The 26,452-nt window shown below is 41.5% G+C and overlaps 1 non-coding gene and 1 pseudogene across 1 annotated transcript; one reads left to right on the forward strand and one right to left on the reverse strand.

The window, feature by feature from the left end:
* The first annotated feature begins 1,388 nt into the window (after positions 1 to 1,388).
* LOC147365531 (U6 spliceosomal RNA) lies at positions 1,389 to 1,495 on the forward strand. Its single transcript, XR_015133518.1, has one exon. It is a non-coding gene; the product is annotated as a U6 spliceosomal RNA (small nuclear RNA).
* A 6,545-nt stretch (positions 1,496 to 8,040) lies between these two features.
* LOC147365532 (calsequestrin-1 pseudogene) overlaps positions 8,041 to 26,452 on the reverse strand; it is a 28,166-nt pseudogene continuing 9,754 nt past the window's right edge.

The following is a 26,452-nucleotide window of genomic DNA, read 5'->3' on the forward strand; positions in this document are numbered from 1 at the left end:
GAGTGTAAAAGTGTGTGATGCTGTGCAAGGGAGTGTAAGAGTCTGCTAGGGTGTGAGATGGAGTGTAAGAGTGTGAGAGAGTGTGCCAGGGAGTATGAGTGTGTGAGGGCGTGTGAGAGAGTGTAAGAGTGTGCTAGGGTGTGAGATGGAATGTAAGAGTGTGAGAGCATGTTCCAAGGAGTTTAAAAGAGATCCCAGGTGCAGGGTAGGTTGGGAGTCACCCTGGAACTAGTGGTCATTTCAAGAATTGTAAGAACATGGGAGAAACTATAAGAATGTGTGAGGGTGTGCAAGGAGTGTAAGAGTGAGCAAGGGAATGTAAGTGTGTGAGGATGTGCAATGGAGTATAAGAGTGTGCAAGGGAGTGTAAGAGTGTGTGATGGTGTGAGGGAGTGTAAGGGTGAATGAGTAAGTGTAAGACTGCAAAGGTGTGCAAGGAGTATAACAGTGTGCAAGGTAGTGGGAGGGAGTGTAATAGTGTGCAAGAGTGTGCAAGTGACTATAAGAGTGACCAAGGGTGTGCAAGAGCAGGCAAGGATGTGCAAGAGTGTGTGATGGTGTGCAAGGGTAGGTGAGGTCATTTGCAGATGTGTAAGGATGTGTGAGAGCATACAGTGATGTGCAAGGGTGTGTGAGATTGGGCGAGAGCATGTGAGGGCATGCGAGAGCAAAAAAGAAGCTCTTTTCATCACAGGAGATTGGAATGCAAAAGTAAGAAGTCAAGAGATACCTAAAATAACAGGAAAGTTAAGCTTGGAGTATAAAATGAAGCAGAGCATAGGCTAACACAGTTCTGCCAAAATAATGCACCAGTAGCAGCAAACACCCTCTTCCAATAACACAAGAAACAACTCTATACATGGATATCACCAGATGGTCAATACTGAAATCAAATTGATTACATTCTTTGCACTTGAAGTTGGAACAGCTCTATACAATCAGCAAAAACAAAACCAGGAGCTGACTGTAGCTAGAATCATGAATTCCTTTTGGCAAAAATTAGACTTAAACTTAGGAAATTAGGGGAAACCACTAGGTCATTCAGCTATGACCTAAATCAAATCCCTTACGATTATACAGTGGGAGTGACAAATAGATTCAAGAAATTAGATCTGGTAGACAGAGTGCCTGAAGATTGTACAAGAGGTGGTGATCAAAAGCATACCAAGAAAAAGAAATGCAAAAAGGCAAAATGGTGGTCTGAAGAGGCCTTATAAATAGCTGTGAAAAAAAGAGAAGCAAAAGGCAAAGGAGAAAAGGAAAAATATACCCATTTGAATGCAGAGTTCCAAAGAAGAGCAAGGAGAGAGAAGAAATCCTTCTTAAATGAGCAATGCAAAGAAATAGATGGAAAAAAATAGAATTGGAAGGATTAAAGATCTCTTCAAGTGCTCGCTTCAGCAGCACATATACTAAAATTGGAATGATACAGAGAAGATTTGCATGGCCCCTGTGCAAGGATGACATGCAAATTTGTGAAGCATTCCATATTTTTAAAACCTTGAATAGCCAAAGCTATCTTGAGAAAGAAGAATGGAACTTGAGGAATCAACCTGCCTGACTTCAGGCTCTACACAAAGCTACAGTCATCAAGACAGTATGGTACTGGCACAAAGACAGAAATATAGATCAATGGAACAAAATAGAAAGCAGAGATAAATCGATGCACCTATGGACACCACATCTTTGACAAAGGAGGCAAGAATATACAATGGATCAAAGACAATCTCTTTAACAAGTGGTGCTGGGAAAACTGGTCAACCACTTGTAAAAGAATGAAACTAGAACACTTTCTAACACCATACACGAAAATAAACTCAAAATTGATTGAAGATCTAAATGTAAGACCAGAAACTATAAAACTCTTAGAGGAGAACATAGGCAGAACACTTTCCGACATACATCACAGCAGGATCCTCTATGACCCGCCTCCCAGAATATTGGAAATAAAAGCAAAAATAAATAAATGGGATCTAATTAAAATTAAAAGCTTCTGTACAATAAAAGAAACTATAAGCTAGGTGAAAAGACAGGCTTCAAAATGGGAGAAAATAATAGCAAATGAAGCAACTGACAAATCACTAATCTCAAAAATATACAAGCAACTCCTGCAGCTCAATTCCAGAAAAATAAATGACTCAATCAAAAAATGGGCCAAAGAACTAAACAGACATTTCTCCAAAGAAGACATACAGATGGCTAACAAACACATGAAAAGATGCTCAACATCACTCATTATCAGAGAAATGCAAATCAAAACCACAATGAGGTACCATTTCATGCCAGTCAGAATGTTGGCTATCCAAAAGTCTATAAGCAATAAATGCTGGAGAGGGTGTGGAGAAAAGGGAACCCTCTTACACTGTTGGTGGGAATGTAAACTGGTACAGCCACTGTGGAGAACAGTGTGGAGATTCCTTAAAAAACTGGAAACAGAACTTCCTTATGACCTAGCAATCCCACTGCTGGGCATACACACCAAGGAAACCAGAATTGAAAGAGACACATGTACCCCAATGTTCATCGCAGCACTGTTTATAATAGCCAGGACATGGAAGCAACCTAGATGTCCATCAGCAGATGAATGGATAAGAAAGCTGTGGTACATATACACAATGGAGTATTACTCAGCCATTAAAAAGAATAAATTTGAATCAGTTCTAATGAGGTGGATGAAACTGGAGCCTATTATACAGAGTGAAGTAAGCCAGAAAGAAAAACACCAATACAGTATATTAATGCATATATATGGAATTTAGAAAGATGTAACAACAACCCTGTATGTGAGACAGCAAAAGAGATACAGATGTATAGAACAGTCTTTTGGACTCTGTGGGAGAGGGCGGGTGGGATGATTTGGGAGAATGGCATTAAAACATGTAAAATATCATATAAGAAATGAATCGCCAGTCCAGATTCGATGCAGGATACAGGAAGCTTGGGGCTGGTGCACTGGGATGACCCAGAGGGATGGTATGGGGAGAGAGGTGGGAAGGGGTTTCAGGATGGGGAACATGTGTACACCTGTGGTGGATGCATGTTGATGTATGGCAAAACCAATACAATATTGTAAAGTAAAAATAATAATAATAATAATAAAATAAAAAATAATGATGATATCTACTAAGTGTTCTAGATATACTAAATCATTTCCTTTAATGTTCAAAGCTACTTAATGAGTTTTCAACTAAAAAAGATGCACAACTTGAGAGCTGCAAGTTAAATTTTATTGGGGGCAAAATGAGTACTTCAGCCCAGGAGGCTGAGAGATTGCTCCAAAGCAGCAATACAGTAAGGTCAATATATAAGGTTTTGATGAAGAGGGAGTTCAATACCATGGAGCACTCATTTTACAAAAGGTTTTTTTGTTAGTCATGAGGATCTGATGTCACCATGAAGGTATTTAGTGCTTCTCTAGATATGAGATGCAAGGATTGAGATCATAAAATCTGTCCCTAAAAACATCCAACTATCTAAAGACCTGTCTCACCAGATTCCCTGGAGAACAGAGTGCCTCACTCTGCCCTGAGCTTCCTCAAGGGTTACTTCAGGTCAACAGCTATAGCATCACAGGATTCAATCTCCATAAAGTTAGATGGCAAATGCTTTTGTTGTTCAGTCATTGACAATGCTCTTGGTAAGTACCAATTTGTAGTTGACAGATTCTAGTACTAGCCTACTTTTGAAGTGAGGAAAGGAGAGTCAGTAATTACCCAATGTGCTATAGAAAGTGCAGGCACCTCAGAGGTCTGCTCTGTGCTTAAGGAACAGGAAGTCACTGCCAGCTCCTCCATACTCAGTCATACAGTCATCTTTCCAGCTTTCATCATAAGTAGAAATTCATCTGCTTCATCTTCTCTGACCAGTAAGCTCCCTACATCTTTCCCTTCTCAATAATATCTAAATAAATATGAGAATATATGTGACTTGGGGTATGAATTTCCCTTTTTAGTATTCAAAAAGACTCTTCTGCAATAAAGACAGAAAATAAATTGGTAGAGTTCAGATGCATGGTTCAGAGGACAGTCTCCTTTGCATCCATCTCAAGGAGATTTAATGTTGTTCATCTCTGGACTTCATGAGTTTTAGTCACAGTTTCACAGAATTGTTTGTGACTGCACCCTGGCTTCATTGGGAACAGCCATCCTGAGTTGCCTTATATCAGGAAGCCTGCTGGGAAATTTATCCAAATGTCCTCCAAGGAAGACAAAGTTCTGAAGACACATATCGGTGTTGTGGGAAAAGAGTCCAGCCTGATGGAGAGCAGCCAGATAGAAGCCCTGAAGGCCAGACTCCTCTACCAGGATATTTGCAGGGCAGCCCAGCATCTCAACCATTTCCTTCTAAAAGGAAATGCCCACAAAGAGCTTTTCAAGCCTCATGTCCTGGCCCTCAGGGATATGGCCCAGCAAGTCTGCATTAAACTCATATTCCTGCACCCAGTGGATTATGGGAGGAAAGCAGAAGAGCTGCTCTGGAGGAAAACATGCTCTGATGTGGCTCTGCTGCTGCTGAAGACCAACAGAAAGCACATGGACACCTCTGAATAGTGGGAAGGCCCCCTGTGGGTGCATCTGAATGGCAGCCTTGGGTTCTATGAATACCTCTTCCTGTTCCTGCGGGAGCATTACAAACTGGATTTATGGAGGTTCATCGGCTGGCCTCACAACGCCATCCATTTCATCGGCTGCAAGAGAGAAGGTCTTTCATTAGAGGAAGAGATGGCCTGGGCACGAATGGCCTGCCACTGCTGCCTGCTGTACCTGGGAGACTTGTTCTGCTTTCAGAATGAGTTCCTGGCCCTGCCCACAAAGGACCTGGAGGAGAGGTGTTATTATCAAGCCCTGTCAGTGGCACCCCATATGGGCATGTGCTTCAACCAGCTGGGAGCTCTCACAGGGAGCAAGTACTATAACATGGAAGCCACATACTTCTACCAGCACTGCCTCCACTCAAAGTGCCTTTTAAAGGAGGTGTCCTTATCAAATGACTCTACCAAAATGCAGGAAAAAGATACAGTGGGCTGAAGAGGTACCAGGGGAAGAAGCTCTGTCCCAGCCAGAGGCGGTGTTGGGATAACAAAAGGTTAGCTTCCTCTACCTTCAGAATCTCTTTCAGCCTCAGAGGAAATTCAAAGCCACCAGGCTTGTGGCCCTGTGCCAGCTGGTTCTGGGAGACTTCCGTCTCTGTCTTTCCTATCAGCCCTGCCCATCCGACCTGAGCCAGGCCTGCAGAGAGAAAAAGCCCACAAAAGGCTACCAGTTCCTCCCCAACCTCCTCATCTTCCACACGGTGGTCCTCTGCCTCATGAGCGTGCACAGCCTGAGGACAGCAGGCTCCAAGCCTACAGGTCAGCGGTCACCTTCACTATGAACTTTTCTCTCATTTAATTCAACATGTGACACCACGCCTCCAGGCTGAGCTTGAGAAAGGGAAGCTGACTCCAGAGGTGGACATCCCCAGGGACAAGGAAGACCAACAGAAGATGGAGGCTGGGAAGGATCGTTGAGACCCTCCAGCCCCCTGCCCTGGGACCCACCACAGCCAATCTCAGAAAAACCACAGGTCATCTCACATTTTCAGTGGGAGTGACAACCCAGAAGCCAGTTATCATTCTTGCTGTGACTGGGATGAGATAGGTGAAGATAAAAACACATCCTTATGCTCACAAGTCAGCTCAGAAGTCAGCAGTGAAACCACTTATTCAGACACAACTGATGAAGAGTAAAGTGGTTCCCTGAATGCCCCTCCTGGGGATAAGCTGAAGATGTGTCAACCTCCCAGTTAACTCCTAGAACAACCAGTTCTGCTAGCCTATCAGCCCAGTTGAGTCACAAGCTCCCAGTCAAACATGACTTTCACTTCACTGCTGTCTTCAGCAAGTTTCCTGACATCTCAGAGTTCTGCCTCCAGCAAAGCATCTATCACAGAGGACCATGTGAGCAGCTGTCTTGAGACAGAGCCTCCTGCTGGCTGCAACTCAGGGCAGAAAGCCTCCATCAGCCAACCCTGCCACAATCTCCAGATCATTCAGAAGAAACTGCAGGTCCTTTCTGCAGCAGGGCTGCAGTCATGGTCAAGGTGAACCTGGGCTGGCCCCATGCCAACTGCAGCCTCCTCACCACACATCAGCAGAGCCTGCTCAGCCTGTGGGACCACCTGTCCATGCTGCTGAACCTGCTGCCCTCCGTGTGAGACCTGCAGCAGCCAGGCCTGAGCCTGTCCCACCATCTCTGTGAGCTACTACAGAGCTGCAAGGGCCCACACTTTCCCCAGTTCCTGCACCTCCTGGAGGACATTGCCCTGGGCCAGCACTCACTGCAGCAGGCTTCCCAGGAGAGGGTGGGCTCGGAGCAGGACCCAGCTCCACTCAACTTCCAGGATGAAGCTGCTGTTTCCTCGGAAACTTTGGCCACTTTGCCATGACACTCCCTGGACAGTTCTGAGGTGCAACTCTCATTCAGGGGTCTTTGTGAGCACTGGGTTTGAAGGACCAGACAACTCATCTCAGCAGTTTCTAGAGAAAACTTCCAGGATCAGATCTTTCAAAGACATAGTGCAACTGTGGCTTTAACATGAGGTGGTGCTGCTGGAGAAGACTCTCAGGCACATCCAGATTCAGTCAGCTTTGACCCCTTATGTGTTCCCTGACCCCCAGGCTCTCTGTGAGCACCTGCCAGTCATCTGGCAGCTTGCCACTGGTGGTCAGCTCCTCCTCATTGTACCCAACATTGTGGTGGACATATTGCATATCCTGAGAAGGGAGGACAAGCAGGCGTCAGCAGACATAACCTTCCTAGAGGGGGAGCTGAAGAGAGGCAACAAGTACCTTCTCTGCCAGTCCTTTGTGTCTGTGATGTTGGTGAAACCCAGGATGACCAGGCAAGTCTCTGATGCCTGGGACCTCTGTAACATTCTGGACTTGTGCAGAGGTCTGCTGCACTCATCCTGGCCTGGGACCCCCGACCACAATAGCATGATCACCATCCTCATGGGCATCTGTTTAGACAACCCTAGGAATTTCTCATACCACCTGCCGCTGGCTCTGGGGACGGCAACTGAAGCTGGTGTGGAAGTCAAGGACATCCTGCACTTCTACAGGAAGTGGAAGATGGTCAGCTAACATGGTCACATCTCCTTACTTTCTCCCTCAGCACTTACACATCAAACTTAGTCTGTTCACCTCTCTTGTTCACACCTAATGTTAAAGGTGGCCATTATGTAAACTCATATCTGTATCTACATACCTATGGGTAGAGTCTCAATATACCATTGCCCAGTGGCCTTCACATTACCTTCTTTGTCATCTTGGCTTGATATCTCTAGATTAAACTAACTCATTATTTTGTGTTTTTTTGGTAAAGCAGCAACTTAAGAAGATGTTTCTGAGTCCCCACTCAGATGGTGGAACTGTAATTTGTTTTGCGTTTTTTTTTGTTTTGTTTTTTGCTTTGCTCTGTTTTGTGACATGAAACTTTTTAATGATTAAAGTATCATTAATGTGATGGATCATGCCTATTATGTAAGGTTGGCTTTGCCATCTATGAAATCTCAATAAGTGAAAAGTTAAAATTTTTTTAAAAAGAAAATAAATTGGTAGAAGAAATTCAGAGTATTAAATAGTTTTTTAATGTTGCGCCAGATCCTTTACCGAGGTCTCTCATTTGACCCAAATACATTAACAAGAGATTGCTAAAGTTCAGCCCCAAACACAGTACTCTCTCATTCCTCTGGCCAGGGATAGGACAATCAGAAGGATAGAGGACTTGAGTAAGTAAGAAAGAGTTGCTCAGATGGAGGGAACAGAAGAGATAGGGATGCATAGATATGGCAAGAGGGGAATCACAAGAAAGCATGTAGGGAGTGATGGAAGAAACAAATAATTGATACAGGGACGTAGTGGGACAGGAAACAGAAGTCAGAGAAGATAGCTGAGCTGGTGTGTCGGGAAATCTCAGCACCTAGCATATAGACCCCAACAAGCCCCATGGCAGAGGATGACCTAGTTAGTGTCCCTGGAGGAGCTCAGGGAAGGAGAGGGGAGCAGGAGGAGAGTGGGTGGGGCCGGGAGATGGCTGCCATGGCAACTAGTCGTTGTTGTCGTCATCGTTGTCATTGTCGTCGTCATCGTCATCGTCCTCTGTTGATCTCACCCTCCAGCACATCCTCCAGCCATTCCTCCAGCTTCTCGGCAGAGGGCAGGTCCTCCTCATCATCCATTTCCATCTATATGCTGTCCGCGTCAGTAACACTGATGACTCCTATTTATGGGGCTGACAAGTCAATGTTAAATGTCTTCTCCCAGTATGGAACCAGCAGGGGGAAGTCATCAGGGTCAATCCAGATGATGCTTAGGTCAGGATTGTCCGTGTTATCTTGGGCCACGGCCTTGAGTGTCTCTAAGAACTCATAGCCATCAGTATCAGCTTCCTCTGCAAAGGCCACAATATGGATTCCATCCACATCTTCCTCCCAAGTCTCGTACATACTCTCAGGCTTCAGCTTCCTCAGGGTTGATCTTTTGTGTACCTCCACGAAGTTGATGATCTCCTCTTCACTGTTGGGCTTATCTGGGATGGTCACAGGCTCTTCCATGAAGGCCTTGTAGAAATCAATTTCATTTAGCTTTAGGGTCAGCTTCTTTGCCACCTTGCTGTCGAAGGTGGTGAAGAAGGGGATGTAGGGATGGAACTCCTCCACTGCATCCTCGTAGGCTTTGTAATGCTCTGAGTCCTTGTTCTTGAAGTAGCCAATGAGTTTGTTATCATCTTCAATATTCTCAAATGCCTGCAGCTTTCATTCACCCTCAATCAATTCCACAGGGTCCACTAGGACATCAAGCAGAGACTCCACCAGGGTGTCAGCAGAAAACTCACCATCATACTCAATGACTTCATCCCCCTTGAAAACATAAATTCTGTCCTCTTCAGTCAGTCCTCCACTGCCTCTTAGCCCCTACATCCCTGAGGTCCAACCCCCTGGATTTAGCCTAGGTGGTTAGTCTTGCCCCAGGGGCTCTCCAGAGAGAAAGAGGTCAGAGGCAGGTGCTAGGGGAGGACAAAGGGACATACAGACTCTAGCAAGATATCTCCCTTTCTCTATCTTCCATAACTAAGGATAGATATTCCTTTTACCACCTCTGAGAACTCTGGCTGCTAATTCCTAGCCTGGGACCTTTAACCTCCAGAGTATTAAATCTTGACAAAACTTTGAACATGTAATTATTTTTATCTTTATGTTCATAACAAAACTTTTTTCAAAAAATCACTTGAAAATGAATATTCTCTTTCAATTTTGAATTGAAAGAAGATAGCAAATAAGTGGAGCATATACCAGAGTGGGTAAAATTATATTTAATCTTTTGCTAAGTAATATTGATACACTACCAGATAAAAATGCACATCTTTGAATCATTTTTCAAATATAACAAACAAGAATTAAAATAGATTGTAAAATCAATTCATAGACTACTTTAACCTAAATGGATACTCTTTTTCAAGGAAATTAATTTTTCAGGTGGTGTATTCACTAATTACATTATGTTCCCCTGGTGGCTCAGTGGTAAAAAATTTACCTGCCAATGCAGGAGGTGCAGGTTCGATCCCTGGTTCAGGAAGAGCCTCTGGAGGAGGAAATGGCAACCCACTTCAATAGTCTTGCCTGGAAAATCCCAGGGAGAGAAGGGCCTGGCAGGCTACAGTCCATGGGTCACAAAGAATCAGACGATTTAGCGATTGAGTATGCAAATATGTAAGAGGTTTATTTCCCCTATTAATACAATTTAAGGTTCTTCTATGTCTAAATATCCAGGAATAAGAATTTTTTTTTAGTTCAAAAACTAAATAAAGTCTATGTTTTACTTTAAAAAAAAAAAATAAGAAAATGCTATCTGTCCTACAGTTCCTTTTGTTACCAGATTTGCCACTGGCTTTTACTTCAGTGAAAAACTATGAACTGACACTTTATTGAATGTACTCTGTTACATAAGAAAAGAAAATACTTCAACACACGTACAGAAGATTCCATCAAATGTAAAATATTTAGTTTGAAGCCTTTACACAGCTACCTGGGGACACCCATTCAGTGAGCCTGAAGTGTCTGCATCCATCTGACTTCCAGGTAGACTATAATCATACCTCCTTCCCAACGGCTTTCACTGGTAGCCTGTGCAAGGTTCATTGTGGGTGAGGGATTGCAGAAAAGTTAAGAAGGTGGGGCTGTTTCTAAATAATAACACATGATTCTTACCTCTGAAAGTGAATGGACTGTTTCCTAGGTTGCTGGAGGATGTTAAGATGAGGTGGACAATGTTATCTGTCAAGCTGAACAAGCAGGGAAACAAAACCCTTTCTCCCAAGTCATTGGGCCTAACATTTAACCACACCCCAATCAGAGTGAGACGCTGTCACATGACAGAGGGGACCCCGCCCTCTGATAGGAACGTGCTAAAAGAGTGGCTCTGGCTGGGAGCTAAGAGTCCGCAAAGACCCCAGGCCTGCTGGAGCTACTTCACGGCTGGTTCTGCTGGCAGTTCTTGTCTAAACTGGGAAGCGTGAGGTCTTTTCCTTAAAACGCATCATAAATAATTAAGAACTTCCTCAGCACGCACAGGGATGCCTTCCTGACTGTGATAGTTATGTTCCTAACGAGCTGCCGCGAATCTGAATTTCTGCAAGTGTCATGTGCAAGTGTAAACTCATAATTCAGTTCAGTCGCTCAGTCGCATGCCAGGCCTTCCTGTCCATCACCAACTCCCAGAGTCCGCCCAAACCCACGTCCATTGAGTCCGTGATGCCATCCAACCATCTCATTCTCTGTTGTTCCCTTCTTCTTCTGCCCTCAATCTTTCCCAGCATCAGGGTCTTTTCCAATGAGTCAGTTCTTTGCATCAGGTGGCCAAAGTATTGGAGTTTCAGGTTCAACATCAGTCCTTCCAATGAACAGCCAGGACTGATCTCCTTTAGGATGGGCCGGTTGGATCTCCTTGCAGTCCAAGGGACTCTCAAGAATCTTATCCAACATCACAGTTCAAAAGCATCAATTCTTTGGCGCTCGGCTTTCTTCACAGTCGAAATCTCACATCCATACATGACCACTGGAAAAACCATAACCCTTACTACTTTTTAATATGCTGTCTAGGTTGGTCATAGCTTTTCTTCCAAGGAGTACACATCTTTTAATTTCATGGCTGCAGTAAGAATTTGCAGTGATTTTGGAACCCAAGAAAATATAGTCTCTCACTGTCCATTATTTCCCCATTTATTTGCCATGAAATGATGGGAACAGATGCCATGATCTTAGCTTTCTGAATGTTGAGCTTTAAGTCAACTTTCTCACTTTCCTCTTTCACTTTCATCAAGAGGCTCTTTAGTTCTTCTTGACTTTCTGCCATAAGAGTGGTGTCATCTGCATATCTGAGGTTATTGATTCCAGCTTGTGCTCCCTCCAGCCCAGCGTTTCTCATGATGTACTCTGTATATAAGTTAAATAAGCAGGGTGACAATATACAGCCTTGACATACTCCTTTACCTCATAATAGATTCATGCATTTTATTGCCATTCTAGTTCAACTCCAAATTAGTGTCTAAAATTTTATTATCATTTTACTCTTTTTCCTCCTTCTGCCTCACCTTTTCTCCCATAACCAAAATATGTTTAAACTTCCTAAAATATGTATTTAGTAAAAGTGGGCATGTGCATAACTTCCCCAAAGGAGGAGACACCTACTACTGCATTGAGTATAGAGGTTAGTGAATTCAAAGTGATATCTTTAAATGTGTTGCCAGTCATCCCCTCCATCCAAGCAGCTGTTATATGAGCTTATGCTACATTTAATTTATTAGCCTAAGACAAGTTAATTGTATAGTTTCCACAAAATAGAACATGTTGTTCATAGTAACTACATGATAATTCCTTTGAACACAACAGTAATTATACAATGACTTTGGATCTTTCGACAATAGTGTGAGTAATTGGCATTTAGTATTTTAATCTGTGTGAGAGGCCAGCATCCACGCAGACAATGTTTGTACATAAAAGGACACCTTAGCATCTGCATTTTGTTCCCACAGATTTTGCTTCTTTTTTAATTCTCATGGGTTTGCACACAGACCTCTGGGGTAGGAGGGCTGCTGACCCAGCAGTCTTAACATTTAAGGCCACCACACAGAGGCAGCAAAACTTTTTGGCACAGAACAGCATGTACTGCTAGAAGACAATATCAGTAGTTTCCCAGTAAATATACATCTATGAAAAGTTCCATAAACACACAGGTGTAATGGCTTGAATTTTGTGTTTAAATACAACTTTAAAATCATACTTAACGATGAGTACTTATGAGAAATGATTACACTTTTAAAGATGTTGGAAGACATGTGCTTTTCTGGATTCCAACTCATAAAAACAAGAGAGAAAAGTCACATTTGCCTGAAATGCTGATTTGGCTTTGAAGATCCCATTTTATAGAATATTCCACTCTGGATTATATTTACAGCAGTGAACCCCTTGGTGCTTTTAATTAGCATTCCTCCATTGCCTAGTTAATAATTTCCTCTTTTGTCCCCCAAAGCTTTCTTCAGTCCCTCCAGTTTTGATAAGAAAATATACCAAGTATACATTTATTTTTACCTGAATATCCTGTTTTGATTATTTGCTTCAACAGAAATCACCTTAGGAGAGTGAAGTCACAAAGACTCCCGGTGAATTTAAAATGAAAAGTATTTTCATTATAAAACTAAAGGGAAGTAAAGAAAATGCAAAAATATAGAAGCCAAACATTTCACTAAGCACTGATTTCATACCTAAGTTTAATAAAATGAAATCAACAGTCTGACAGGTTATAGAATAGCCCCATCCCCCATCCCAACTCTTCTGGTTAGATGAGTGAAAAGTTCTTTAGATTTCAGTTCTGGTGTTTTGGAGTTGGCACCTCCATAAAACTCTCCAGGTTTCCAGTTTAATAACTTAGTTTCCAGCATTTGGTCCAGGTGTGGAAACGTTCAGGCCATACTTGGGACCCTGAGGCCCTGAGGCAGGGGATGTCAGGCTGCCCTAGCCTGGAGGAGGGGACACCTGCTCTGACCTGGCCTGCACCATAACAAAGGCCCTCAGGCACCCCTCTTGCCCTCTGTTTCATGTGAAGCAAAATCAGGAACCACGGGCCTGACTTGCTTCAGCCCAGGAAGAATCACGCCTTCTGATTCAGGTATCAGTTCTGTGATGACTTGTTTTCAGGTGGCTCCTGGGAATGATTTATAGAAACTATAAACTTTGGTTTTAAAAAACTAAAATTGCTTCCAGAGGCAGGGATCGAATTATATCTCTTGCACTGACAGGTGGCTGAGCCACCAGGGAAGCCTATATACATGTATCTGTTGTTGTTGTTATTGTTGTTGTTTAGTCACTAAGTCATTTCTTCTCTTTACAACCCCATGAACTGAAGCATGTCAGTCTTCCCTGTCCTTCACTATTTACCAGAGTTTGCTCAAACTCATGTCCATAGACTCAGTGATTTTATCTATCTAACCCTCTGTCGTCCCCTCTACTTCTTGCTCTCAGTCTTTCTCCTCATCAGGGTTCTTTTCCAATCAGGTGGCCAAAGTATTGGAACTTCAGCTCCAGCATCAGCTCTTCTAGTGAATAATCAGGGTTGATTTCCTTTAGGATTGACTGGTGTGCTCTCCTTTGCAGTCCAAGGGGTTGTTAAGAGGCTTCTCCAGCACAATTCCAAAGCACCAATTCTTCAACACTCAGTTTTTTCTATGCTGCAAATCTCGCATCCATGCATGACAGGAAAACCATATTTCACTATATGTATCTTTGTCAAAAAGTGATGTCAGGGGCAGTCCTAAGATGGCGGAGGAATAGGATGGGAAGACCACTTTCTCCCCAACAAATTCATCGAAAGAACATTTGAATGCTGAGCAAATTCCACAAAACAACTTCTGAATGCTGGCAGAGGACATCAGGCACCCAGAAAGGCAGCCCATTGTCTTCAAAAGGAGGTAGAAAAAAATATAAAGGATAAAAAGAGAGACAAAAGAAGTAAGGACAGAGATCTGTCCCAGGAAGGAAGTCTTTTAAAAAAAGAGAAGTTTCCAAACACCAGGAAATACTCTCACCGGTGGGTCTGTGGCGAGTCTTGGACCCTCAGAGGGCAACATAACCAGGAGGAAAAATAAATAAATAATTAAACCCCACAGATTATGTGCCTAAGAGTAACTCCCAGTGGAGAAGCAGAGCAGACGCTTGCATCTGCCACTAGAAAGCAGGGTCTGGACAGGGAGGCTCAGGCTGCATTGCTTAGGGTAAGGACCGGGCCTGAATGCCCCGAGGGCAATATGAGGTAACTAACTTGAGATACCAACCCAGACTGTGGGATAGCTATCCCACGAAAAGCCCTAACCTAAGACACCACCAGACCCGCTCACAGAACAAGAACCGAGCAGAGGTAGCTGGCTGTGGACCAGCCCATCCCCAACCAGAGGCAGGCAGGCGAGGGCAGCCAGAACTGGAAGGGGGCAACTGTGTCCAGAGAGAGGCATCCTCTACCAAACTGCAAGCAGGCTTCATTGCTAACCAAGACTTCTTGGGATTCTGGACGGTCAACATCCGCAGGGAGGACCACAGACAGAGATCACCCCCCCCCCCACCACCACCAGAAGAGACACATGGCACACCTGAGAAGGTGCACCTGTTGTACACCCAGAAAACCAAGCAGCTGGGACGGGGGAGGCGATAAGATGCAGCCCCCAACTGGGGGCGACTATGGTCGCCAAGCACCTGGTCACCTGAGCTGCTCAGATATGGGAAGAGCACAAAACGCAGGGCCAACCAAGTCTGCACCTTTGTGGAGTAACCAAGAACCTGAACCTAAGTGGCTTACAGGCCCACTTCAGACAGTTCCCGGCAGAGCAACCTAGAGCCTGAGCAGTGTAGACTGGGAAAAGCACACACGCCATGAGCGGGGACAAACCCAGTGTGGATGATGACACTGCGAACACGCCCCACACACGCCAGTGATATTTGTTTGCAGTGTTCCTCACTCCCCACAGCACAATTGAACAAGTAAGCCTAAAAAAGTGACCATCACCGCCCCCTTGCACCAGGGCGGAAATTAGACACTGAAGAGACCAGCAAACAGAAGAAGCTAAAATAAACAGAGGGAACCACTTCGGAAGTGACAGGTACAATAGATTAAAACCCTGCAGTTAGCACTGACTACATAGGAAGGAGCCTATAGATCTTGAGAAATATAAGCCAGACCAAGGAACTATCCGAAAATGAACTGACTCCACACTGTCCGCAACAGCTTCACAGAAAGTCCTAGATATATTTTTATTATCATTTTTTTAATTTTTTTTAAATTTTAAGTCCTCTGTTACTCCTTTAATTTTCTTTTTTATAACCTACTATTACTTTGCAAAAAAAAAAAAACCCTAGTTTTAAAGCAAACTTCATATATATATATATATATATATATATATATATATATTTATAATTTTTGTGACTTTGTTTTTTTCTTTAACATTGTATTTTTGAGAATCTAACCTCTACTCTAGATTTTCAATCTTTGCTTTTTGGTATTTGTTATCAATTTTGTACCTTTAAGAACCCAGTCTTCAGTATCCATTTTTACTTGGGAGCAAGATTACTGGTTTGATTGCTCTCTCCCCCTTTGGACTCTCCTTTTTCTCCACCAGGTGGCCTCTATCTCCTCCCTCCCCCTTCTCTTCTCTACCCAACTCTGTGAATCTCTTTGTGTGTTCCAGGCTGTGGAGAACACTTACGGAACTGATTACTGGCTGGATCTATCTCTCTCCTTTTGATTCCACATTTATCCTCCTGGCAACCTCTGTCTCCTTCCACCCTCTTCTCTTCTCTGTGTAACTCTATGAACATCTCTGAGGCATCCAGACTGTGGAGAGTACATAGGGAAGTGATTAGTGGCTAGCTTGCTCTTTCCCCTTTTGATTCCCTCTCTTCTCCTCCTGGTCACCTCTATTTCCCTCCTCCCTCTTCTCTTCTCCATGTAACTCTGTGTACATCTCTGGGTGTACCTCACTGTGGAGAAACTTTTCATCATTAACCTACATGTTCTATCATGAGTACTGTATAGATTGAGAAGTCTTGAGGCTACTGTAAGAATAAGACTGAAAACCAGAGACAGGAGGCTCAAGTCCAAATCCTGAGAACACCAGAGAACTCCTGAATCCAGGGAACATTAATCGACAGGAGCTCATCAAATGCCTCCATACCTACACTGAAACCAAGCATTACCCGAAAGCCAGCAAGTTCTAGAGCAAGACATACAATGCAAGTTCTCCAGCTACACAGGAACATAGCCCTGAACTTCAATATACAGGCTGCCCAAAGTCACACCAAATCCATTGATATCTCAAAACTCATTACTGGACACTTCATTGCACTCCAGAGAGAAGAAATCCAGCTCCACCCACCAGAACACCAACACAAGCTTCCCTAACCAGGAAACCTTGACAAGCCACCTGTACAACCCCACCACAGTGAGGAACCTCCACAATAAAGAGGAACCACAAACTGCCAGAATATGGAAATGCAACCCCAAACACAGCAATATAAACAAGATGAAAAGGCAGAGAAATACCCAGAAGGTAAAAGAACAGGATAAATGCCCACCAAACCAAGCAAAAGAGGAAGAGATAGGGAATCTACCTGATAAAGAATTCCAAATAATGATAGTGAGAATGATCCAAAATCTTTAAACAAAATGGAGTTACAGATAAACAGCCTGGAGACTAGGATTGAGAAGATGCAAGAAATGTTTAACAAGGACCAAGAAGAAATTTAAAAAGAGTCAATATATAATGAATAATGCAATAAATTAGATCAAAAACACTCTGGAGGGAACCAACAGTAGAATAACGGAGGCAGAAGATAGGATAAGTGAGGTAGAAGATAGAATGGTAGAAATAAATGAATCAGAGAGGAAAAAAAAGAATTAAATGAGGACAACCTCAGAGACCTCTGGGACCATGTAAAATGTCCCAACATTCGAATCGTAGGAGTCCCATAAGAAGAAGACAAAAAGAAAGACCAAAAGAAAATACTTGAGATAATAGTTGAAAACTTCCCTAAAATGGGGAAGGAAATAATCACCCAAGCCCAGGAAACCCAGAGAGTCCCAAACAGGATAAACCCAAGGCAAAACACCCCAAGACACATATTAATTAAATTAACAAAGAACAACTATTAAAAGCAACAAGGGAAAAACAACAAATAACACACAAGGAGATTCCCATAAGGATAACAGAGGATCTTTCAATAGAAACTTTTCAGTCCAGAAGGGAATAGCAGGACATACTTAAAGTGATGAAAGAAAATAACCTACAGCCCAGATTATTGTACCCAGCAAGGATCTCATTCAAATATGAAGGAGAAATCAAAAGCTTTACAGACAAAAAAAAAAAGCTGAGAGAATTCAGCACCACCAAACCAGCTCTCCAACAAATGCTAAAGGATCTTCTCTAGACAGGAAATACAAAAATGGTGTATAAACTCAAACCCAAAACAACAAAGTAAATGGCAACGGGATCATACTTATCAATAATTACCTTAAATGTAAACGGGTTGAATGCCCCAACCAAAAGACAAAGACTGGCTGAATGGATACTAAAACAAGACCCCTGTATATGTTGTCTTCAAGAGACCCACTTTGAAACAAGGGACACATACAGATTGAAAGTGAAGGTCTGAATAAAGATATTCCATGCTAATAGAGACCAAAAGAAAGCAGGAGTAGCAATACTCATATCAGATAAAATAGACTTTAAAACAAAGGCTGTGAAAAGAGACAAAGGACCACTACATAATGATCAAAGGATCAATCCAAGAAGATATAACAAGTATAAATATATATGCACTCAACATAGGAGCACCGCAATATGTAAGAAAATGCTAACAAGTATGAAAGGGGAAATTAACAATGACACAATAATAGTGGGAGACTTTAATATCCCACTCACACCTATGGATACATCAACTAAACAGAAAATTAACAGGGAAACACAAACTTTAAATGATTCAATAGACCAGTTAGACCTAATTGATATCTATAGGACATTTCACCCCAAAACAATGAATTTCACCTTTTTATCAAGTTCACATGGAACCTTTTCCAGGATAGATCATATCCTGGACCATAAATCTAGCCTTGGTAAATTCAAAAAGAATGAAATCATTCCAAGCATCTTTTCTGACCACAATGCAGTAAGATTAGATCTCAATTACAGGAGAAAAACTATTTAAAATTCTAACGTATGGAGGCTGAACAACACGCTGCTGAATAACCAACAAATCACAGAAGAAGTCAAAATATGCATAGAAACGAATGAAAATGAAAACACATCAACCCAAAACCTATGGGACACTGTAAAAGCAGTGCTAAGGGGAAGGTTCATAGCAATATAGGCTTATCTCAAGAAACAAGAAAAAAGTCAAATAAATAACCTAAATACATACATAAATAAATACAACTAAAGCAACTAGAAAAGGAAAAAATGAAGAACCCCAGGGTTAGTAGAAGGAAAGAAATCTTAAAAATTAGGGCAGAAATAAATGCAAAAGAAATAAAAGAGACCATAGCAAAAATCAACAAAGCCAAAAGCTGGTACTTTGAAAGGATGAATAAAATTGACAAACCATTAGCCAGACTCATCAGGAAACAAAGGGAGAAAAATCAAATCTACAAAATTAGAAATGAAAATGGAGAGATCACAAAGGACAACACAGAAATACAAAGGATCATAAGAGACTACTATCAGCAACTATATGCCAATAAAATGAACAACTTGGAAGAAATGGACAAATGTTTAGAAAAGTACAACTTTCCAAAACTGAACCAGGAAGAAATAGAAAATCATAACAGACCCATCACAAGCACATAAATTGAAACTGTAATCAGAAATCTTCCAGCAAACAAAAGCCCAGGACTAGACAGCTTCACAGTTGAATTCTATCAAAAATTTAGAGAAGAGCTAAAATCTACCCTACTCAAACCCTTCCAGAAAATTGCAGAGGAAGGTAAACTTCCAAACTCATTCTATGAGGCCACCATCACCCTAAAACCAAAACCAGACACAGATGCCACAAAAACAAGAAATTATAGCCAATATCACTGATGAACATAGATGCAAAAATCCTTAACAAAATTTTCGCAATCAGAATCCAACAACATATTAAAAATATCATACATCATGACCAAGTGGGCTTTATCCCAGGGATGCAAGGATTCTTCAATATATGCAAATCAATAAATGTAATACACCACATTAACAAATTGACAAAATTCAACATCCATTTATGATTTTAAAAAAATTTCCAGAAAGCAGGAATAGAAGGAACATACCTCAACATAATAAAAGCTATATATGACAAACCCACAGCAAACATTATCCTCAATGGTGAAAAATTGAAAGCATTTCCCCTAAAGTCAGGAACAAGACAAGGGTGCCCACTCTCACCACTACTATTCAACATAGTTTTGGAAGTTTTGGCCTCAGCAATCAGAGCAGAAAAAGAAATAAAAGGAATCCAAATTGGAAAAGAAGAAGTAAAACTCTCACTATTTGCAGATGACATGATCCTCTACATAGAAAACCCTAAAGACTCCACCAGAAAATTACTAGAGCTAATCAATGAATTTAGTAAAGTTGCAGGATATAAAATCAACACACAGAAATTCCTTGCATTCCTATACACTAACAATGAGAAGACAAAAACAGAAATGAAGGAAACAATTTCATTCACCATTTCAATGAAAATAATAAAATATTTAGGAATATACCTACCTAAAGAAACAAAAGACCTATATATAGGAAACTATAAAACACTGGTGAAACAAATCAAAGCGAACACAAATTGATGGAGAAATATACCGTTTTCATGGATCGGAAGAATCAATATAGTGAAAATGATTATCCTACACAAAGCAATTTATAGATTTCATGCAATCCGTATCAAGCTACCAACAGTATTTTTCACAGAGCTAGAACAAATAATTTCACAATCTGTATGGAAATACAAAACACCTTGAATAGCCAAAGCAATCTTGAGAAAGAAGAATGGAACTGGAGGAATCAACCTGCCTGACTTCAGGCTCTACTACAAAGCCACAGTCATCAAGACAGTATTGTACTTGCACAAAGACAGAAATATAGATCAATGGAACAAAATAGAAAGCCCAGAAATAAGTCCATGCACCTATGGACACCTTATCTTTGACAAAGGAGGCAAGTATATACAATGGAGAAAAGAAATCTCTTTAACAAGTGGTGCTGGGAAAACTGGTCAACCACCTGTAAAAGAATGAAACTAGAACACTTTCTAACACCATACACAAAAATAAACTCAAAATGGATTAAATATCTAAACGTAAGACCAGAAACTATAAAACTCCTAGAGAAAAACATAGGCAAAACAATCTCCGACACAAATTACAGCAGGATCCTCTATGACCCACCTCCCAAAATGTTGGAAATAAAAACAAAAATAAACAAGTGAGACCTAATTAAACTTAAAAGCTTCTGCACAACAAAAGAAACTATGCTTCTGCTAAGTCTCTTCAGTCATGTCCGACTCTGTGCGACCCCAGAGGTGGCAGCCCACCAGGCTCCCCTGTCCCTGGGATTCTCCAGGCAAGAACACTGGAGTGGGTTGCCATTTCCTTCTCCAATGCATGAAAGTGAAAGGTGAAAGTGAAGTCGCTCAGTCGTGTCTGAGTCTTCGCGACCCCATGGACTGCAGCCCACCAGGCTCCTCCATCCATAGGATTTTCCAGGCAAGAGTACTGGAGTGGGGTGCCATCGCCTTCTCCGAAAAGAAACTATAAGCAAGGTGAAAAGACAGCCTTCAGAATGGGAGAAAATAATAGCAAATTAAACAACTGACAAAGAATTAATCTCAAAAATATACAAGAAACTCCTGCAGCTCGATTCCAGAAACATAAACAACCCAATCAAAAAATGCGCCAAAGAACTAAACAGACATTTCTCCAAAGAAGACATACAGATGGCTAACAAACACATGAAAACATGCTCAACATCACTCATTATCAGAGAAATGTACATCAAAACCACAATGAAGTACCATCTCACGCTGGTAAGAATGGCTGCTATCCAAAAGTCTACAAGCAATAAATGCTGGAGAGGGTGAGGAGAAAAGGGAGCCCTCTTACACTGTTCATGAGAATGAAAACTAGTACAGCCACTATGGAGAACAGTGTGGAGATTCCTTAAAAAACTGGAAATAGAACTGCCATATGACCCACCAACACGGAGGAAACCAGAATTGAAAGAGACACATGTACCCCAATGTTCATCGCAGCACTGTTTATAATAGCCAGGACATGGAAGCAACCTAGATGTCTATCAGCAGACAAACGGATAAGAAAGCTGTGGTACACATACACAATGGAATATTACTCAGCCATTAAAAAGAATACATTTCAATCAGTTCTAATGAGGTGGATGAAACTGAAGCCTATTATACAGAGTGAAGTACGCCATAAAGAAAAAACACCAATACAGTATACTAACACATATATATGGAATTTAGAAAGATGGTAATGATAATTCTGTATGCGAGACAGCAAAAGAGACACAAATGTATAGAACAGTCTTTTGGACTCTGTAGGAGAGGGCGAGGGTGGGAAGATTTGGGAGAATGGCATTGAAACATGTATATCATATATGAAATGAATTGCCAGTCCAGGTTCAATGCATGATGCAGGATGCTCGGGACTAATGCACTGGGATGACCCAGAGGGATGGTATGGGGACGGAGGTGGGAGGGGGGTTCAGATTGGGGAACACATGTACACCCGTAGTGGATTCATGTCAATGTATGGCAAAACCACTACAATATTGTGAAGTAATTAATCAGCCTCCAATTAAAATAAATAAATTTATATTTAAAATAAATAAATGTGATGTCAATGCTTTTTAATATGCTTTCTAGGTTTGTCATAGCTTTTCTTTTAAGGAGCAAGCATCCTTTAATTTCATAGCTGCAGTCACCTCCACAGTGATTTTGCATCTCAAAGAGAAAAAAAAATCTGTCACTCTTTCCAGTTTTTCCCTTCAATTTGCCATGAAGTGATGGGACTTTATGCCATGATCTTACTTTTTGGAATCCTGAGTTTTTAAGCCGACTTTTTACTCTCTTCTTTCACCCTCATCAAAAAGCTCTTTAGTTCCTCTTCGCTATCTGCCATTAGAGTGGTCTCATCTGCATATCTGAGGTTTTTTATATTTCTCCTGGCAATCCTGATTCCAGCTTGAGCTTCATCCAGGCAAGCATTTCACATGATGTACTCTGCATATAAGTTAAATAAGCACAGTGATAATATACAGCCTTGACATACTCCTTTTCCAATTTTGAACCATGTCCAATTGAGCACAATTCTTACTGTTGCTTCTTGACCTGCATATAGGTTTCACAGGAGACAGGTAAAGTAGTCTGGTATTCCTATCTCTTTAAGAATTTTCCATAGTTTGTTGTGATCCACACAGTCAAAGGCTTTCACACAGTTAATGAAGCAGAAATAGATGTTTGTCTGGAATTCCTTTGCTTTCTCTATAAGCCAATGAATGTTGGCAATTTGATCTCTGGTTACTCTGCCTTTTCTAAATTAAACTTGTACATCTCAAAGTTCTTAGTTCACAAACTGCTGAAGCCTAGCTTGAAGGATTTTGAGCATTACTTTTGAGCATTACTTTCCATCATGTGAAATGAGCTCAATTGTACAATAGTTGGAACATTCTTTGTCATTGTCCTTTGGTATTAAAATGAAAACTGACCTTTTCTAGTTCTGTGCCCACCACTGAGTTTTCCAAATTTGTTGATATATTGAGTCCAGCACTTTAGCAGCATCTTATTTGAGTGTTTTAAATAGCTCAGCTGGAATTACATCCCCTCCACTAGCTTTGTTCATAGTGATGTTTCCTTTTTAAATTAATTAATTTGTTTTAATTGGAGGATAATTAGCAATATTTTGATGGTTTTACCCATAAATCGACCACAGGTATACATGTGTCCCTTCCATCCTGAACTCCCACCCACCTCTCTTTCCACCCTATGCCTGTCCCAGAGCACTGGCTTTGGTCACCCTGCTTCATACATTGAACTTCCATTAGTCATCCGTTTTACATATGGTAATGTACATGTTTGAATGCTATTCTCTCAATTCATCTACCCTTATCTTCTCCCACTGAATCCAAAAGTCTGTTCTTTACATCTGTATCTCCTTTGCTGCCCTGCAGTTGGATCGTTGGTACCATGTTTCTAAATTCTATATATATGTGTTAATATACAGCAATTGTTTTTCTCTTTCTGACTTACTTCACTTTGTATCTTAGGCTCCAGTTTCATTCACCTCATTAGAAGTGATTCAAATGCATTCCTTTTTGCGGCTGACTATATTCCGTTCTGTATATGTCCCACAACTTCCTTATCTATTCATCTTTCATGTCCTACTTATGTAAATAGTGCTGCAATGAATATTAGGCTACATGTGTCTCTTTCATTCTATTTTCCTCTGGGTGTATGCCCATCTGTGCAATTTCTGGGTTGTATGGCAGTACTGTTCCCAGTTTTTTAAGGAACCTCCATACTGTTCTCCATAGTGGCTGTACCAGTTTGTATTCCTACCAACAGCATAAAAGTGTTCCCTTTTCTCCACACCTTCTCCAGCATTTATTACTTGCAGACTTTTTGATGATGGCCATTCTGACCGATGTGAAATGATACCTCACTGGGTTTGATTTGCATTTCTCTAATAATGAGTAATTGCAGCCATGAAATTAAAAGACGCTTACTCCTTGCAAGGAAAGTTATGACCAACCTAGACAGCATATTGGAAAGTGGAGACATTTTCCAAGAAAGGTCCATCTAGTCAAGGCTATAGTTTTTCCAATGGTTATGTATGAATGTGAGAGTTTGACTATAAAGAAAGCTGAGCACCAAAAAATTGATGCTTTTGAACTGTGGTGTTGGAGAAGACTCTTGAGAGTCCCTTGGACAGCAAGGACATCCAACCAGTCCATCCTAAAGGAAATCAGTCCTGAATATTCATTGGAAGAACTGATGCTGAAGCTGAAACTGCAATATTTTGGCCACCCGATGTGAAGAACTGACTCATTTAAAAAGACCCTGATGCTGGGAAAGATTGAGGGAAGGAAGAGAAGGGGACAACAGGGGATGAGATGGTTGGATGGTATCACCTACTCAATGGACATGGGTTTGGGTGGACTCTGGGAGTTGGTGATGGACAGGGAGGCCTGGTGTGCTGGGATTCATGGACACGTCTGAGTGAACTGAATAATGAGTGATGTTGAGAATCTTTTCATGTGTTTGTTAGTGAACTGCATGTTTTCTTTGGAGAAACATCTCTCTAGGTGTTTTGTACATATTTGGATTGGGCTGTTCATTTTTCTTATATTGAGCTGCATGAGCTGCTTGTATCTTTTGGACATTAATTCTTTGTCAGCTCTTTCATTTGTTTTTATTTTTTCCCATTCTGAGAGCTGCCTTTTTACCTTGCTTATATTTTCCTTCATCATTCCAAAGCTTTTAAGTTTAATTAGGTTCCATTTGTTTATCTTCATTTTTATTTCCATTACTTTAGGGAGGTGGGCCATAGAGGATCTTGTAATGATTATATCGGAGAGGGTTCTGCCTATGTTTCCCTCTAAGAGTTTTAAAGTTTCTGGTCTTACAGTTAGGTCTTTAATCCATTTTGGAGTTTATTTTGTGTATGGTGTTAGAAAGTGTTCTATCTTCATTCTATTACATGTAGTTGACCAGTTTTCCCAGCACTACTTGTTGAAGAGATGATCTTTTCTCCACTGTATATTTTTGCCTCCTTTATCAAAGATAAGGTGTCCAGAGGTACATGAATTTATCTCTGGACTTTCTTTCTATTTTGTTCCATTGATCTATATTTCTGTCTTTGTGTCAGTGCCATACTGTCTTGATGACTGTAGCTTTGTAGTATAGTCTGAAGTCAGGAAGGTTGATTCTCCATTCTTCTTTCTCAAAATCAGTTCAGTTCAGTCACCCAGTAATGTCCAACTCTTTGCGACCCCATGGACCGCAGCACACCAAGCTTCCCTGTCCATCACCAAATCCCAGAACCTACTCAAACTCATGTCCATTGCATCAGTGATGCCGTCAAACCATCTCATCCTCTGTCTTTCCCTTTTCCTCCCGCCTGCAATCTTTCCCAAAACTAGGGTCTTTATCAATGTGTCCGTTCTTTGCATCAGGTGGCCAAAGTATTGGAGTTTCAGCTTCAGCAGCAGCCCTTCCAATGAATATTAGGGACTGATTTCCTTTAGTACTGATAGGTTGGACTCCTTGCAGTCCAAGGGACTCTAAAGAGTCTTCTCCAACACCACAGTTCAAAAGCATCAATCCTTCAAGCGCTCAGCTTTCTTTATAGTCCAACTCTCGCATCCATACCAAAGAAGGCAATGGCACCCCACTCCAGTACTCTTGCCTGGAAAATCCCATGGACGAAGGAGCCTGGTAGGCTGCAGTCCATGGGGTCGCAAAGAGTCAGACATGACTGAGTGACATCACTTTCACCTTTCACTTTCATGCATTGGAGAAGGAAATGGCAACCCACTCCAGTGTTCTTGCCTGGAGAATCCCAGGGACGGCGGAGCCTGGTGGGCTGCCGTCTATGGGGCCACACAGAGTCAGACACGACTGAAGTGACTTAGCAGGAGAAGCAGCAGCACATCCATACATAACTACTGGAAAAACCATAGCTTTGACTAGACGGACCTTTGTTGGTAAAGTAATGTCTCTGCTTTTAAATACACTATCTAGGTTGGTCATAACTTTTCCCAAGAAGTAAACGTCTTTTAATTTCATGGCTGCAATCACCATCAGCAGTGCTTTTGGAGCCCACAAAAATAAAGTCTTTCACTGTTTCCATTGTTTCCCCACCTATTCACCATGAACTGATGGGACCAGATACCATGATCTTAGTTTTCTGAATATTGAGCTTTAAGCCAACTTTTTCATTCTCCTCTTTCACTTTCATCAAAAGGCTCTTTAGTTCTTCTTTGCTTTCTGCCATAAGGGTGGTGTCATCTGCATATCTGAGGTTATTGATATTTCTCCCGGTAATCTTGATTCCAGCTTGTGCTTCATCTAGCCTGGCATTTCATATGATGTACTCTGCATATAAGTTAAATAAGCAGGATGACAATTTCAGCCTTGATGTACTCCTTTCCCGATTTGGAACCAGTCTGTTGTTCCATGTCCAATTATAACGGATGCTTCTTGACCTGCATACAGATTTCTCAGGATGCAGGTCTGGTGGTCTGGTATTCCCATCTCTTTAAGAATTTTCCAGTTTGTTGTGATCCACATGGTCAAAGGCTTTGGCATAACCAATAAAGTAGCA

This window comes from Bos grunniens, chromosome 9 (assembly GCF_055505025.1).
Source record: "Bos grunniens cultivar Pamir isolate PY7600 chromosome 9, Bosgru_T2T1.0, whole genome shotgun sequence".
NCBI classification, from domain to species: domain Eukaryota; kingdom Metazoa; phylum Chordata; class Mammalia; order Artiodactyla; family Bovidae; genus Bos; species Bos grunniens.